General features: G+C 44.7%; 1 long non-coding RNA gene across 2 annotated transcripts in view; it reads left to right on the plus strand.

Moving 5' to 3' along the window:
* Nucleotides 1-17,552, plus strand: part of LOC109459874 (uncharacterized) — a 79,901-nt gene that overhangs the window by 9,553 nt on the left and 52,796 nt on the right. For both annotated transcript variants that reach the window (XR_012490738.1, XR_012490737.1), the window contains exon 2: nt 9,435-9,524. This is a non-coding gene — a long non-coding RNA (uncharacterized LOC109459874). The remainder of the gene's footprint in view (nt 1-9,434; nt 9,525-17,552) is intronic.

Raw genomic sequence — 17,552 nt, forward strand, 5'->3', positions numbered from 1 at the left:
AGGGAAAGGGAAATGCAGGAGGAGTGGGTGTCATCCATGGTGGCACCCTAAAGTGCCCACAAGAAGACTGCAGCCTAGCTCTGCAGTGTCTTCAGGTGCTGTGGCCCTCCTGGCAGGCCCTTCCTGCTCGCCTGTTTTGGCGTCTTGGTTGTGGTCTCACATCTGGCTCCCACATCTCTGCTGAGCCCTTTTGAAGAGAAGTCTCACTCGAGTTTTCCTGTGGATACTGACACTGGATGTCCTTGACCGTGAGGCCTCCAGCTCCTGCCTGGACCATCCTGCTCCTCCCTGTTCCTGGGCTTGGAGCATCCCAGCCCTGGGCCCTGCCTGTCCAGATTACCGAGCAGAGGAAGAGGAGAAGGAGATTGCTTTTGACACGTTGGGCATGAACAGTGCAAAGATTTCCAGTAAGCAGGTGAGAAAGCATTCAGAAGAGGCAAGTGACTATATTTGGAAGCCAACAACATAGGGGAGTGGCCAAAACCACTCAAAAAGAGTGCCAGTGGGGGAGGAAAAAGAGAAGGAACTCTGAGGATTGACCTATAAGCAATGCCAATGTGAGGTGCACAGGGCATGAACATCAGTGAGAACAAGGAAAAGCAGTCACTAAGGTCACTGTGGACTAGGGTGGGGGAAGACTGGGGTGGGGGGAGTGTGCCAGAGCCAGTGGAGGTGACTCTGAGAAGGAGGTGACAAACATTCGTATAAAATTGTTCAAATGTGAACACATTTGTTGGCCTTCCACTCTGTGACAAATACTGTGCCAGAAATAGTTTCTGCAGCCCATACCCAGAGGGCTTTGCAGTTTAGCAGAAGAGATGACATAGGTAGATTAGTGGACTGAACAGGGGGAGCAGGTTGTTACGGCTCCAGAGAGATAGCATTCAAAGTGGGACAGGGACTCTGTGTAGGTCCCCTCGGGTGGGCAAAGGAGGAGGCAGTGGGAACTGTCACAGCGCTGTCAGTGTATGCATAGCCGGGGTTGAAGCATGGGGTAATGAGCAGAAAGCCAAGCCTGAAGAATATTCAGAGTCCAGACTGCCTAAGGTTTTGTGGTTTGGAGCAACTAGGTTTTGTTCAATGTGTGTTTCCTGTAGCTACCATAATAAATCACAGACTGGGTGGCTTGAAGCAAAAGAAATTTATTTTCTCACTGTTCTGGAGTCCAGAAGTCCAAAATCAAGGTGTTGGCAGTGCCACACACTATCCGGAGGCTCTAGGGAACAACCTTGCCTGCCCCTTCTGGCTTCTGGTGGCTGCTGGTGTTCCCTGGCTTGTGACCGCACTACTCCAATCTCTGCCTCTGTGGCTGCCTTGCCTTCTCCTCTCCTGTCACGGTGATGTCCTTCTGCCTCCCTCTTAAGGACACTTGTGATTGCACTTGGGACCCCTCTGGATGATCCAGGATAATCGCCCTATCTCAGGATTTTTAACTTAATTATACCTGCAAAGACTGTCTTTTTATATGAGGTCACATGCACAGATTCCAGGGGGCCATTGTTCAGCCTATGACAGCCAGGAATGTAAAACATTCAGTATGCTCCCTGGAAGCAAAAGACAGAATGGATTGTGGGGACCCATACTGGAGTCAGGGGTGACTGTCACTTTGGAGATTACTGAAGCAGTACAGGTAAGAGGTGACCAATGGCTGACCTGCAAGTGCAATGGCAAGTGGGAAAGTGTCAGTCATTCTGTGTGATCTGTGATGACTTTAGGTTCTGAGGACAGAACCCCAATCTCATGGGTTGAAAGTGACTGGAGGTTTCACTTCTTAAGCATCTGCTGGATACTGAGCAGGCCAGTGACAAGCCTGCATGTGTGCGGTGGTGTGGGATACCCTGTCAGAAAGAAAAGGAGGACACCGATTCTTTAATCCCTGAACATCTGAAACAATCAGTGCTTTGTGGAGACATTCTGTTTCTATGTCACTGCAACTAAAAACCATCAAACAGGTAGACAATATTTAGTAGGTAGGAATTCTTTGAAGTTCTGAGCCTAAAAAAAATCCTATCTAAGAAATTTGCTTAGAAACAGGCCTTGATGAAATAGGAAATCTGGATTCCAAGCAAAGTTACTTGCAAAGTGGAACCAGGGGGAAGTGACCTGCGGCCCTGCTTTTCCTGTGTTCAGGAGATTAGGACTCACAAATCCCAGCCCCCCAGCTCCACCCACCCCAGCAGCACCACAAGCCAGGATTGAGCCACGGGGTCTCCACTCCCTTGAGACCCCAAAGGGTCCTGCAACCTCTGGATGATGCCGGAGTAAGAATCCTGGACTTCCATCCTCAAGGGGCAGTAACTTTGGGGCTGCTGAGCATGTCATTTGCCCTAAAATCATGCAGAATTGTACCTCATTACCCACAGGAACAGGGTAGTTGAGTTTCTACAGGTGCATTGGCTTCTGGGTACCAGAGGGGATCATATGAGTGTCATGAGTTCTGGAATAATGTGATCCTGTCTAGTGCTGGTCTTCTGCTCCCACCTCCCCCATCCCGGCTGCTGACTGTCTGGCTGCTGGGTGAGGCCACTGTCCTCCTGGGCACTGCCTGCCAAGGTCCTCAGGGGGCCAGAGTTGGGCTCTTTGTGGAGTAGGACTCCGTGTCACATGGAACTAAAGCTACACTGGTGGGACTTGGTGCCCCCTCCCTGCCAGCAGCCCTTCTCCCCAGGGGCACCGGACAGGAGGACCAGCATCTAGGGCAGACGTCAGGCTTCCTCCCCACCCCAGCCTCCCAACTTGTTGCCAGGGGTGCAGCCCCTCTTGCTTCTATCCTGCACGCCCTCCTTTCTTTACTCCATTACCAGAGAAGAGCCTCATGCAAACTGGTTCCCATCAGCCCTCCTCAGTTGTGCAGACTCTGAGCAGCCCTCTCCAGTGTGTGTTCCAAGTCTTTGTATGGAGCACATCCTGCTTGTCAGGTGCTGGGCTAGTGCCAGGCACACACTGGTTGACAAAACAGACTTGGGGCATAAGAAATGTGTCTTGTATATTCCAACAAGCACGAGTCCTGAGGAGCTCACACACCCACAGGAAGCAAGTGTCCTGAGGAGCTGACATACTCACAGGAAGTATGTACATTGAAGAGCTCACACACTCACAGGAAGCACGTGTCCTGAGAAGCTCACACACTCACAGGAAGCAGGTGTCCTGAGAAGCTCACACACTCACAGGAAGCAGGTGTCCTGAGAAGCTCACACACTCACAGGAAGCAGGTGTCCTGAGGAGCTCACACACTCACAGGAAGCAGGTGTCCTGAGGAGCTCACACACTCACAGGAAGCAGGTGTCCTGAGGAGCTCACACACTCATAGGGAGCCAGCATACCAAGCCTCAGAGGATGCCTGCTCTGGGGAACTGACGTTGATTCTGAAAGGGAGCCCTTTTTCTTTTTTTTTTTCTTTTTTTTCTTCTTTTTTTTTTTTTTTTAATTAAATTTATTGGGGTGACAATTGTTAGTAAAATTACATAGATTTCAGGTGTACAATTCTGTATTACATCATCTATAAATCCCATTGTATGTTCATCACCCAGAGTCAGTTCTTCCATCACCATATATTCGATCCCCCTTACCCTCATCTCCCACCCCCTACCCCCTTACCCTCTGGCAACCACTAAACTATTGTCCGTGTCTATGAGTTTCTGTTTCTCATTTGTTTGTCTTGTTCTTTTGTTGTTTTTGGTTTATATACCACATATCAGTGAAATCACATGGTTCTCTGCTTTTTCTGTCTGACTTGTTTCGCTCAGCATTACTCTCTCAAGATCCATCCATGTTGTCACAAATGTTCCTATATCATCTTTTCTCACTGCCGAATAGTATTCCATTGTGTATATGTACCACAACTTCTTTATCCATTCATCTATCGAAGGACATTTTGGTTGTTTCCATGTCTTGGCCACCGTAAACAAAGCTGCAATGAACATTGGAGCACACGTGTCTTTATCTCTAAATGTTTTCAGATTTTTTGGGTAGATACCCAGGAGAGGGATTGCTGGGTCATACGGCAATTCTATTCGTAATTCTTTGAGGAACCTCCACACTGCCTTCCATAACGGCTGCACCAGTCTGCATTCCCACCAACAGTGTATGAGGGTTCCTTTTTCTCCACAACCTCTCCAACATTTGTTACTATTTGTCTTGTTGATGATAGCCATTCTGACTGGGGTGAGGTGATATCTCATTGTGGTTTTGATTTGCATTTCTCTGATGATTAGTGATGTTGAGCATTTTTCATATGTTTATTTGCCATTTGTATGTCCTCTTTGGAGAAATGTCTCTTCAAGTCCTCTGCCCATTTTTCAATTGGGTTGTTTGTTTTTTTGTTGTTGAGTTGCATGAGTTCCTTGTATATTCTGGATACTAGCCCCTTATCGGAGGCACTGTTAGCAAAAATCTTCTCCCATTCAGTTGGTGGCCTCTTTATTTTGTCAATGGTTTCTTTTGCTGTGCAGAAGCTTTTAAGTTTCATATAGTCCCATTCGCTTATTTTAGCTTTTACTTCCATTGCCTTTGGAGTCAAGTTCATAAAATGCTCTTTGAACCCAAGGTCCATAAGTTTAGTACCTATGTTTTCTTCTATGCAGTTTATTGTGTCAGGTCTTATGCTTAAGTCTTTGATCCATTTTGAATTAACTTTGGTACATGGTGACAAATAGCAGTCCAGTTTCATTCTTTTGCACGTGGCTATCCAATTCTCCCAGCACCATTTATTGAAGAGGCTGTCTTTGCTCCATTGTATGTTTTAGCTTCTTTGTCAAAAATTATCTGTCCATATTTATGTGGTTTTATTTCTGGGTTCTCAATTCTATTCCATTGGTCTATGTGTCTGTTTTTCTGCCAATACCATGCTGTTTTGATTATTGTGGCCCTGTAGTACAGGCCAAAGTCAGGAAGTGTGATACCTCCATTATAGTTCTTTTTCTTAAGATTGCTTTGGCTATTCGGGGTCTTTTGTGGTTCCAAACAAATCTGATGATTTTTTGTTCTATTTCTTTAAAATATGCCATTGGGATTTTGATGGGGATTGCATTGAATCTGTATATTGCTTTGGGTAATATGGCCATTTTAACTATGTTGATTCTTCCAATCCATGAGCATGGAATGTCTTTCCATTTCTTTGTGTCTTCTTCAATTTCTTTCAAAAATGTCTTATAGTTTTCAGCATATAGGTCTTTCACATCCTTGGTTAAGTTTATTCCTAGGTATTTTATTCTTTTTGCTGCAATTGCAAAAGGAATTGTTTTTTGTATTTTTTTTTCTGAGATTTCATTGTTAGTATATAGGAAGGCAATGGACTTTTGTGCGTTGATTTTGTAGCCAGCAACTTTACTGTATTGTTGATTGTTTCTAATAGCTTTTTGGTGGAGTCTTTAGGGTTTTCTATATATAGCATCATGTCATCTGCAAAGAGTGATAATTTAACTTCTTCATTCCCAATTTGGATGCCTTTTATTTCTTTCTCTTGCCTGATTGCTCTGGCAAGGACTTTAACACTATGTTGAAAAGCAGAGGTGATAGGGGACATCCCTGTCGTGTTCCTGAACGTAGAGCAAAGGGCTTCAGCTTTTCTCCATTAATTATGAGATTAGCAGAGGGCTTGTCATATATGGCCTTTATTATGTTAAGGTATTTTCCTTCTATACCCATTTTATTAAGTGTTTTAATCATAAATGGATGTTGTATCTTGTCAAATGCTTTTTCTGCATCAATTGATATAATCATATGATTTTTGTCCTTTATTTTGTTTATGTGATGTATCACATTGATGGATTTGGATGTTGAACCATCCTTGTGCCCCGCGGATGAACCCCACTTGGTCGTGATGAATAATCTTTTTAATGCATTGTTGTATTCGATTTGCTAGAATTTTATTTAGCATTTTTGCATCGGTATTCATTAGAGATATTGGTCTGTAGTTTTCTTTTTTTGTGCTGTCCTTACCAGGTTTTGGTATCAGGGTAATGTTGGCCTCATAAAATGAGTTAGGGAGTACTGTCTCTTCTTCAATTTTTTGGAAGAGTTTGTGCAGAATTGGTATTAGATCCTCTTTGAAGGTTTGGTAGAATTCACTAGTGAAGCCATCTGGTCCCGGACTTTTGCTTTTGGGAAGGTTTTGGATGACTGATTCAATTTCGTTACTGGTGATCGGTCTGTTTAGATTTTCCAGTTCTTCATGGTTCAGCCTTGGAAGGCTATATGTTTCTAAGAACTTGTCCATTTCTTCTAGGTTGTTGAATTTGGTGGCATATAGTCCTTCATAGTATTCTTGGATGATCCTTTGTATTTCTGTGGTGTCCGTGATAACTTCCCCTTTTACGTTTCTGATTTTGTTAATCAGTGTCTTCTCTCTTTTTATCTTAGTAAGTCTAGCCAAGGGTTTGTCAATTTTGTTAATCTTTTCAAAGAACCAGCTCTTTGTCACATTAATTTTTTCTATTGTCTTTTTGTTCTCTATTTCATTTATTTCTGCTTTAATTTTTATTATTTCCTTTCTTCTGCTGACCTTGGGTTTTACTTGTTCTTCTTTTTCTAGTTCTTTAAGGTGTAACATGAGGTTATTTATTTGGGAGTTTTCTTGTTTCTTGAGATAGGCCTGTAATGAGATAAATTTCCCTCTTAAAACTGCTTTCGCTGCATCCCAGAAATTTTGGTAGGATGTATTTTCATTGTCATTTGTTTCTATGTATCTTTTGATCTCTCCTCTAATTTCTTCTTTGACCCAGTCCTTCTTTAAAAGTATGTTGTTTAATCTCCATGTATTTGTGTTTTTCCGCTTTCTTTTTACAGTTGATATCCAATTTCAAAGCCTTGTGATCAGAGAATATGCATGGTATGATTTCAATCTTCTTAAATTTGTTGAGACTGATTTTATGTCCCAATATATGGTCTATCCTTGAGAATGTTCCGTGTACACCAGAAAAGAATGTATAGTCTGATGTTTTAGGATGAAGTGCTCTATAAATGTCAATTATGTCCATTTCATCTAATGTGTCATTTAGGGCTACTATTTCGTTATTTATTTTCTGTTTGGATGATCTATCCATAGCTGTCAATGATGTATTTAAGTCCCCTAGTATAATTGTGTTTTGGTCAATTTCTCCCTTTAGTTCTGTTAGTAGTTGCTTGGTGTATTTCGTGCTCCCTGATTGGGGGCATAAATATTGATGACTGTTATGTCTTCTTGTTGTACAGTCCCTTCACCATTATGAAATGTCCATCTTTATCTCTTGTTATCTTTTTCACCTTGAAGTCTGTTTCATCTGATATCATTATGGCTACACCTGATTTTCTCTGGGTACCATTTGCTTGGAGTGTCAATTTCCACCCTTTCACTTTGAGTCTATGCTTGTCCTTGTAGCTGAGATGTGTCTCTTGGAGACAGCATATGGTTGGGTTTAGTTTTTTGATCCAATCTGCTACTCTGTGCCTTTTATTGGTGAGTTCAGTCCATTTACATTTAGGGTGATTATTGATATGTGAGGATTTCCTGTCATTCTATCTTTAGTTTTCTGGTAAGGCTGTGTCTCCATTGTTTCTTTGCCTTTATGTTGTTGTCTATTATTTCTGTGTGGTGGTATTCTATGATGTTTCCCTCTGTTTCTTCTTTTATTTCAGTATATATTTCAATTCTGGATTTATTTTGAGTGGTTACCCTTAAGTTTATGTAAAAGAAAGTTTGATATTTAGAGTATTCCATTTTCTTCAGCACGCTTACTTTCTCCATTCCCATACTCCGGTTCAGGCCTTTACTCTCCCCTTTTTGAGTTTTGGTTGCCACAAATTGTCCCTGTTGATGGTGGTCGAATAGCCTCCTTTAGTATTTCTTGTAGTGCAGGTCGTGTATTAGAAAATTCCCTCAGCTTCTGTATGTCTGGAAAGGTCTTTATTCCTCCTTCATATCTAAAGGATATCTTTGCTGGATATATTATTCTTGGCTCATGATTTCTCTCTTTCAATAGTTTGAATATTTGGTTCCACTCCCTCCTGGCTTGTAGAGTTTCTGCTGAAAAATCTGATGATAATCTAATGGGCTTTCCTTTGTAAGTTACCGTCTTCTTTTCCCTGGCTGCCTTGAGGATTCTTTCTTTGTCGTTGATTTTAGACAGCTTCAATACAATGTGCCTTGGAGAAGGCCTGTTGGGATTGAGGTAACTAGGTGTTCTATTTGCTTCTTGGATTCGAGGGTCCAGTTCTGTCCACAAATTTGGGAAGTTCTCATCGACAATTTGTTTGAATATATTCTCTGTTCCTTCTCTCTTTCTTCTCCTTCTGGTATGCCCATTATTCTTATATTGCTCTTTCTGATGGAGTCAGAAAGTTCTTGTAGAGTTCTTTCATTTCTTTTAAGTCTCAAGTCTCTTTCTTCTTCTCTCTGTGTCATTTCCAGGTTTCTATCTTCGATGTCACTGACTCTTTCCTCCATCTGGTCAACTCTACTACCTAAGCTGGTTATTTCATTCTTAATTTCTTCTATTGAGTTCTTAATCTCCAGAAATTCTATTTGGTTCTTTTTTAAGATTTCAATCTCTTTCGTAAAATGGGAGCCCTTTTTCGAGCCGAGAGAACCCCATCCAGAAACTGCTTTGGGATTTTTCCCTATCAGTGTTGTGGGTGACTTTGCCACATGAGGTTGTCATCATAGCGGAGCCAGGCAGGCCCCACCCAGCCTTGCCCCTCGTGTCTGCTCTGAACTGTGTGTGCTGCCATCTGCTCAGAGGCGCCCACGGCCACAGTGATGAGGGCGTGGTCTCAGGTCTCTGGTCCCCTACAGCGGCTGCTGCCAGCACAGCCATCTTTCTGTCCTCAGTTCAAATCAGGCTGCAGCCTGGTGTGAGCTGGGAAGAACTAGAGACTCAGCGACTGCCTCCACGCACGCCCTCCATCCTCCAGTTTGCCTCTTGTCAGCACTGCTCAGGGTGGGGACGCGTGCGCCCCCAGCGTGGCTCTGGCTGCACAGGGCTGACACAGTCAGTCAGTCAGGCATCCCGAGCAGTCCCTCCTGTGGTTCGGTGGCAGCTGCTGGAGCCAGCGTTAGCGGTTATTTTCACAAGATGTCCCCAGGTGCAGCATCTAAAGAACTTGGGTTCTTTCCAAAGCAGAACAGTGTGTTTTGACTGCAGAAGCAGGTGGCTCATCGGGGCTGCCCCTGTGATGCCCGCACCCATTTGTGACCTGAGACAGATATCTGCCCAGGACTTCCAGCAATAGTTAATATTAACAGAGACAGAAATAAAGGTAATGACCATTGTAAGAGGTGACCCTTAGGGGATTAGCAAGAAGTGGGGGCGAAATGTGTCCAAGGCACTGCCTGTCCCACACCTGAGGCTATAGAAGTCGCTTTTGTCCCCTTGCTCTTTGGGACAGTTCTCCCCGGGACCAGCAGCACAGCATGCCACGTTGACACCCCTATTCCTCTCTCTTCTTCCCCCTCCCAGCCTGCCGTGGATGCTCAAGTCTGGGTCCACCCTCGCCTCCCACTGTTTCCAGTGCCACCCCAAGTCAGGACAGCCAGACCCACTGCACAGGTGAGCTTTTCTGGTCTTGGGTGGGGAGAGAGGAGGGTCCATACAAGGAACTGGATAACGGGTTTCATGCCATGTGCTGGTCTTCAGGCTCAACTCTGCTTTTCTTCCCTTCCTGTCCTGCTGAGCCAAGAGTCTAACCACAGGTACGTGGGATAAGCCACAGGAGAACTTAGAGATCCAACTTCCATGCCTCAGTTTCTCTACTGTAAAATGAGAAGAATGAATCTGTTTGAGTCACTCTTACAGAAGGTTGGTGTCTGCATGGAAGCTGTAAGGAGGTCCTGGTCCTGAGATCAGGGCCCCAAACCAATGGCACTTTGATAGACAGTGACTCCTGGAAGTGCAGCCCAAGCTCATAAATTGCTCAATGGCCAGTCAGACGTCAATACCCCTTTAAGTCTCCTTTATGCATTTTATGGGAATGACAGGCATGAAGTGCTCTCTGAAACAATACAAAGATCACTTACCCAGAGCCCGCTTCATCTCTCTTGGTCTTTTTCCTGATGTTGCCCATTCCTGGAACTCCAAGAACCCCTTTCTCTCTTTTATTGATGTTTTATTGACTGATGACCTCTCTCTTACTTGCTGTTTCCTTTTCCTTTTGATGATTGACTTTTAGCATCATTTCAGTGTCTGTAACTAAGTAGGCAAAGCCACTGGGTCCTGCATATGATTCTAAATTTCACTGTAAATACAAATGCTTAGTATCCACAGATTACACTACCTTTAAAGCCCAAGTAAGCCATAGGTTTTGTTTTCAAGCCAGTCATTTCTCAGTGGTCTCTGAGGACACCAGGCACTGTGCCAGCCAGAGGAGGCACAAAAATGGCTACAAAATGGGGTTCGTCCTCCAGGAATTCACTTGTTGGGAGACAGACAATAGCTGATGAATTTAATGATGACAATCCAATAAGGGTCAGTGATGATGCAATGACTTAATAACGACAACCCATGTGCTAAATGCTATCACAATGGCAGATTAACCTGCTGGGGCAGCCCAGAGGAAGGGCTGGCCAAGTCCATGTTGGTCAGAGCAGAGACAGGGCTGCATGGATGAGGGAAGGTTTGTATGGGCCCTCGAAGATGAGGAATTGCAATAGGGTGAGAAGGGGACAAGGATTTACAGATAGAAGAAAGGGCATCAGCTCACCCAGTGAACAGAGGTAGTGAGCCTCCACCACGAGGGAAAATGTGAGCAAACAGAGATAGGACTCGGTCCCCTTGGGCGTGGGAGCTTGCGGTTGGCACATGAACAAAAGCAAGAAAACATGGCAGGTGTGCGGTTTTTAAAACATGACTAGTACGGAAAATTTCAAACGTATGTAAAAATGGAGAGAATAGTACAATAAAGCTCCATGTAACCATCATCCAGCTTTAACAAGGATCAAGGTTTGTTTCTTGTGCACATTCACCCATTAAAACCAGCCCCCAGCCCCCGCTGTTTGTTAAAGCAAACACCTGACGCCATATCACTTCATCTTTAATATTTCAGTAATAGGTGGTTTGAGTTGTGGAACTATAAGTACTGCAGCGGGACTAGGAGGCGGGATTTTTTGGGAGTGTGTGAAGGAAGGAAACTGGCTGAGACGCCAATTGCTCCCCAACATTCATCTGGGTCAGCTTGCTTTTCTACTGACACAACGCCTGCATCATTTGGATGGTATTGTACCCAGCCTGCCTTGCAGCTAGTTGTGCTCATGTGACTAAGTTCTGGCCAGGACAATGTGAGTGAAAGTTGTTGAGGAGGAATTCTAGGAAGTCTTCTTAAAAGAGGGACAGAAGTCTATAGAAGACTCCTGGCCCCCTTATTTTCATTTTTTTCAAAGGTGGGTTTGGTGTCTGGAGCCCCAGCAGCCATCTGGACCTTGTAATAACTCTGATGATGGAAGCCAAGTGCTGAGTGTGATGGAAAACTAGGATTGAAAATATGTGATGAGGGGCTGGCCCGGTGGCTCAGGTGGTTAGAGCTCCATGCTCCTAACTCCGAAGGCTGCCGGTTCGATTCCCACATGGGCCACTGGGCTCTCAACCTCAAGGTTGCCAGTTCAACTCCTCGAGTCCCGCAAGGGATGGTGGGCTCCGCCCTCTGCAACTAAGGTTGAACACGGCACCTTGAACTGAGCTGCCGCTGAGCTCCTGGATGGCTCAGTTGGTTGGAGCGCATCCTCTCAACCACAAGATTGCCAGTTCTATTCCTCAACTCCCGCAAGGGATGGTGGGCAGCGCTCCCTGCAAGTAAGATTGAACACGGCACCTTGAGCTGAGCTGCCGCTGAGCTCCCGGATGGCTCAGTTGGTTGGAATGCGTCCTCTCAACCACAAGGTTGCCGGTTTGACTCCCGCAAGGGATGGTGGGCTGCGCCCCCTGCAACTAGCAACGGCAACTGGACCTGGAGCTGAGTTGCACCCTCCACAACTAAGATTGAAAGGACAACAACTTGACTTGGAAAAAAAAAAAAAAAAGGCCTGGAAGTACACACTGTTCCCCAATAAAGTCCTGTTCCCTTCCCCCCCCCAAAAAAAAAAAAAAAGAAAATATGTGATGACTCCATGGAAGCACCATCCAGCTTAGGCATTCAGAGCTCTTTAATGCATCACTGTGTGGCTAGGCCACTATTATCTTGAGTTTTCTATTCTATCCCATTAAACTAACCCGAACAGAAGGCACCATGAGTCCTTTCCGGACAAAGGTGTGTCCTGCACTGGACAGACAGCTTCTAAAAGGCAGACTGGGAGTGTTCCCCAAATTCCGAGCCAAGTGACAAGCAGGAAATGAAACAATCTGTTAATAGCCCTGCTCATGTCAGTTATTCATATCTGGGTGAGGATCAAGGTGGGTGCTGCCGTGTTTCCCCAAAAATAAGACCCAGCCAGACAGTCAGCTCTAATGTGTCTTCTGGAGCAAAAATTTATATAGGACCCAGTCTTATTTTACTATAATATAAGACATAGTATATAATATAATATAATATAATATAATATAATATAATATAATATAATATAATATAATGTAATATAATATAATACTGGGTCTTATTTTACTGTAAGACCAGGTCTTATGTTAATTTTTGCCCCAAAAGACACATTAGAACTGATGGTTTGGCTGAGTCTTATTTTTGGGGAAACAGGGTAGCAGAGGTGGTATAGTATCATAGAAGAAATGAGGACTTTTTTCCCTTTTTACTTCTGCAGATGCTCCCACCAGCCCAGTATCACCTTGTTATATACTAGCTTGATTCGAAGGAGATGAGGGAGCTTTACCAGAAGCTAACAACATGCAGCATAATTGCACCCCCTGCTTCTGGAGTAGTTGGCTGGTCTGTAGAGCAGGTCCTCTAACTCAGAGGTGTTTTCTGCAGTGGGGCTCAAATCAAAGAGTTACAGTTGATCTATGAGCACTGCCATCCCAAGTTGTTGGTGCCGCTGGAGGGAGGTGATGCTTCCTGTCGGATGAGGGCATCACTGCCCAGTGAGCACCTAGGTGCTGAGACCCTGCTATGGTTCAGCAGGACAGGGGTGAGAGCCCAGCTTGAGTGCAGGGTGTCAGTGAAGGTGTCTTCTGTCCTGCAACTCTGGTCAAAGGGCTGTCCTTCCACTTAGGGCTCCCAGAGGGCTAGCTCGGTTTTATCTTCAACCTTTTGTGATGGGTAATTTCATATGTCAACTTGAAACACTCATCTAGAGGTCACTGGTGAGGTATCTTTTTGATCAGATTAACATTTAAGTCAGTAGACCTTGAGTAACAGGTTACCTTCCACACTGTGGTGGGCCTCGCTCAATCAGTTGAGACACTAGGAGAAAAGAATGAGGTTCCCTGAGAAAGCAGGAATTCTGCCCCCAGGCAGCCTTCCTGCTTGAGATGAAACATCAACTCCTGCTAGAATTTATGACCTGCTGGCTTGTCCTGCCAGGCCCCTGATCATGTCTGCTAACTCCTTAAAATAAATCTCTTTCTAAATATATACATACATCCTACTGCATCTGTTTCTCTGGAAAACCCTGGTGACTACGCCTTCCCTTAAGAATGGAAACTCAAATAACATTTCATGGATACTGTTGGTCTCTGTTAGGCACAGACACGAGAGGACAGGTGACTGCACAGTCTCTCTGTGTAGAAACTCTTGATAAATAACTCGAGCTCAGTGCACAACTGTGTCAGTGACTTATTGGCCTGTGGCCTTGGGCAAGTGACCTCACTTATCTAAGGCTCAGTTTTCTCATCTATAACATGTGGATAACGTTTGCTTTTTCATAAAGAAATATATTATCCTTGTGAGAAGTGAAAGAAATTATACGTGAAAGTTTTCACACAGGCTTGGCAAATGGAAAGACTTACCAGTTCCTAATAACAGCTCTGCTTGGGTTCATACTTAAACAATAAATTTGGTTTGAATGATGGCTGAGGACTGAAGGGGGCTTCTCTGAAGAGATGATAACGAGGGTGATAAGGAGAGTAGGTTGGTGTAAAATGAAGTGGAAGACGCTGAAGACAAAGAGGAGGAGGAAGACAGCATGACGAGGAGAAAAGATGTGAAGACGCTCAGTGGGGGGAACCCACGTGTGATTAGCAGGAGGTCACAATGCATGGATTCTGAGCTGGAAAAACTGTCAGGAAATCATGTGCCATACCTCCTGTCTTCATGAAGGTCAACTACTCTTCATTTCATAGGAAAGCAAACAACTCAGAAGAAATTGTGTTTGCACTCATCCGAAAGGCAACGAGCAGCGACTGCGTTTTAAGCCGGGGTGTATCAGGATTCAGCTCACATTGTAGGAAGATCGCTGGGTTCGCGCTGGGAACAGCACAAGAGGAGGTAAGACAGCCAGTTAGGGTCAGTGGGAAGTCCTGGAGTCAGTGTGGTCTGGGTTAGGGAACTGATGTGGGGACGTAACTCAGAGTGCTCTGGAGGCAGAATAAATAGGTATTGTTAGATGAGGACTCAAGTGGGACAAGTGGCAATGAATTTATGGGATCCCTGCATCAGTTTGGAATACATTTGCCTTAAGAAGGTGGGGCATGTGACCAGAATTCCAACAGAGGCAGGGTTTGCCCTTGGTTCAGAGGCTCGGTGATATCCCAGCTGGGGTCCAGGCCACTCTCTCAGTCTTTGTCCACAGGTCAAAAGATGGCTGCTGCAGACACAAACCTCATGTCCTCAAGGCAGGGAGGCACGAAGACAGGGGCCTGGGAACAAATGTGGGCTAGCCCAGGCCTGTGGAGACAGCACTCCTGGAGATTATGTGATTTCTCCAGGACCTCAGACTGTCATGGAGGAGCCCCGTGTATTCACTCACCTCCAGGCAAGGCTGCTGAAGGTCAAGGGGGCTGTAATGATGAGCAGGGAAAAGAAAAGGGAGAGACACATGCTAGAATGGGGCTAATGAATTTATTTATTTAATATCTAATCAATTTATTTAGCAATATGCAATAGCAAAAGACAAAGGCAATTAATAGAATGTGCTAATGGCAGAAAGTAAAGGTGGTTAAGACTAAACTATATGCATTAATACCAATGTCATGTCAAAGGAGTACACATACATATAAGTTTAAGAGACCTCAACATGTTTACTATTGATCAAAAATCACTTGGCTAAATACACAAATAACATCAGTAAGCAGTATCCAAAAGCAATAATAAGCTTTATAGGATAGTAACTATTACAGTAGATGTCAAAAGCTCACCAAACTGGAGGAGAACAGCACTGGAAAAGTCATAAATCAAAATCTTGCCAGGTGTGTAGCTGAGAGAAACTCAGGCATCTCCCACACTGGCTGCTCGTTAGTTCCCAAGAATGTTGCTGTTGCCGTTGTTGTTGTGGTTGTTGTTGCTGGAAGTTAGGGCATCTTCTGATGCTCCAAGCTGCATACAAGCTTCTAAAATGTTAACAGTTCTCAAGAAGACTAACCGTGGGGAGCAACACTTGAGAAGTCGGGAACCAGCCAGGCCTCACCAGGTTCACGGCTGGAAGTCAGGACATCCCCTGGTGTTGTAAACTGCATGTTGCTGGGAGTCTTCAAAATGTCAGAATGATGAAAAATCACCAATGACAAATGACCAAATGATGAAATAATAATTACACTGCCAACTAAGGTCTGTGTTACATATTTTCTCAGATGTACCTTAGAGTCAAGCTTCTTTTTCCTCTCTCCCCCTCCGGGAATGGCCAGTTCAGGGAGGGTCCAGCAGTTACTGATACTGATACTGCCCATCCAGCCATAGGGCCAATTCATCAGGATAAGCAACAAGGCCTGGCAATGTGCCTGTCACGTCATCCTGATATAACTTAGCTACTTCTCCACTTCATCTGCTGATGTGAGCAAAACAGACAGAAAGCAACATCATCTCCTATCTCCCCTACTCGGGAGGATGAGACCAAAGGGGGAATTTACTCAACCCCTAATCATAGAATTTTTTTTTAACCCTAAGCTAACTATCACCTCACACACAGACAGAACAAACAGTAGCCTCATCTCACATCTCCCCTACTTGGGAGAATAGGACCAAACAGAAAAGCAACCTCATCTCATGTCTCCGTTGCTCGGGAGAACGAGACCAAAGGGGGAATTTACTCAACACCTGATCACAGCACAGAAATCACCTCACATGCAGGAACAGATAAAACCTAATAGACAAAAGCTCACATCAACCAATGAAGGCAAATTTTCCTCAACATCTACCCTTCAGGGGCAAAGGGGTGGACATATTTGTAGGGAAAGGCCCACGAGCTGCAGCTTGGCATCTAAGTGACTGGAGAAGGGAGGGGAAGGCAGGAGGCGTGAGGGAGCCACAGGGGCAAGAGGGTACAGAGCATCTGGGCCTGGAACGTAGAGCTGGTCCTTGTTGCTTGGACATCTGTGCTGCAGGCGAGGAAAAGCATTTTAGGGACAAGAAGTTCAAGAATCTGGGTAGGTCATCACACACGCAGCAAAGTCACTGAGGCCAATGGCAGGAGGGTGGAAGGTGACAGAGAGAGAGGGTGACTGGGTCTGGTGCTACCATGTTCAGGAGGGCCAGGGAACCAGAATATCCGCAGATGACAGCAGATGAGGTCCCCAGTGATTTCCTGGGCTCACAGGGCAGAGCCAAACAGCAGTGCCCTCTGAAAGGGGGCAGGGGGTGGCAGAGATTTGGGGAGTGACACTGGGCCTCTCAGAATGTAGCTGTCAATATGAGTCTAGGGTCCAGGCTGGGATGTCATCTTACAATGAAAAACTTTAGAGATTCTGAACTTCTGGACGTTCCTTTTCCTGAGGACAGTCATTTGCCCCCTTCCCCTCTCCCCCGCTCTGGTGTCTTCTATGACTACAAGTAACATCAAGGTGATGTTAATTGTGGTTTTTGGCCTTGATGGAATTGTGTGAGCTGAGTTTGTACCCAGGAACACTTCAATGAACTCTGACTATTGTAAGGGCTTATTAGAGCTTTTAAGAACCGATGTGTATAGAAAACGGCCTGAGAAATGGGCAAACAGTTTCATCCTCCTCCATCATGACAATGCTCTGTGTCACACATCGCTTCTGGTACGGCAATTTCTGTCAAATGAAAAGATTACCTTGTGTCCTCATCCACCTTATTCACCGGATCTGGCACTGTGCGACTTCTGACTCTTCCCCAACGTCAAAATGACCACGAAAGGCAAAGGTTTTGAATCAATTCAGGACATCGAGGCAGCCACCACAGCGCAACTAAAAACACGAAAGAGGACTTCCAAAACTGCTTCAGAAAGTGACAAGAATGATGGGATAAGTGTGTTCAAAGTGAGGGGGAGTATTTTGAGGATTAATGGCACTGTGTCTTTTACTGTAGTAATTTTTTTTAATTTAAATATTCACTGTATTTTGTGATCACACCTTCTGTAGTATTTGTCCTTCTCTGACTTATTTCACTGGCATAATGCCCTCAAGATCTATCCATGTTGTCACAAATGACAGGATTTCCTTCTTTTTATGGCCAAATAATAGATCACAACTTCTTTATTCAGTCACCTATGCTGATGGGCACTTAGGTTATTCCCACATCTTGGCTTT

This window comes from Rhinolophus sinicus, linkage group LG12, assembly GCF_036562045.2.
Source record: "Rhinolophus sinicus isolate RSC01 linkage group LG12, ASM3656204v1, whole genome shotgun sequence".
Lineage (NCBI taxonomy): Eukaryota > Metazoa > Chordata > Mammalia > Chiroptera > Rhinolophidae > Rhinolophus > Rhinolophus sinicus.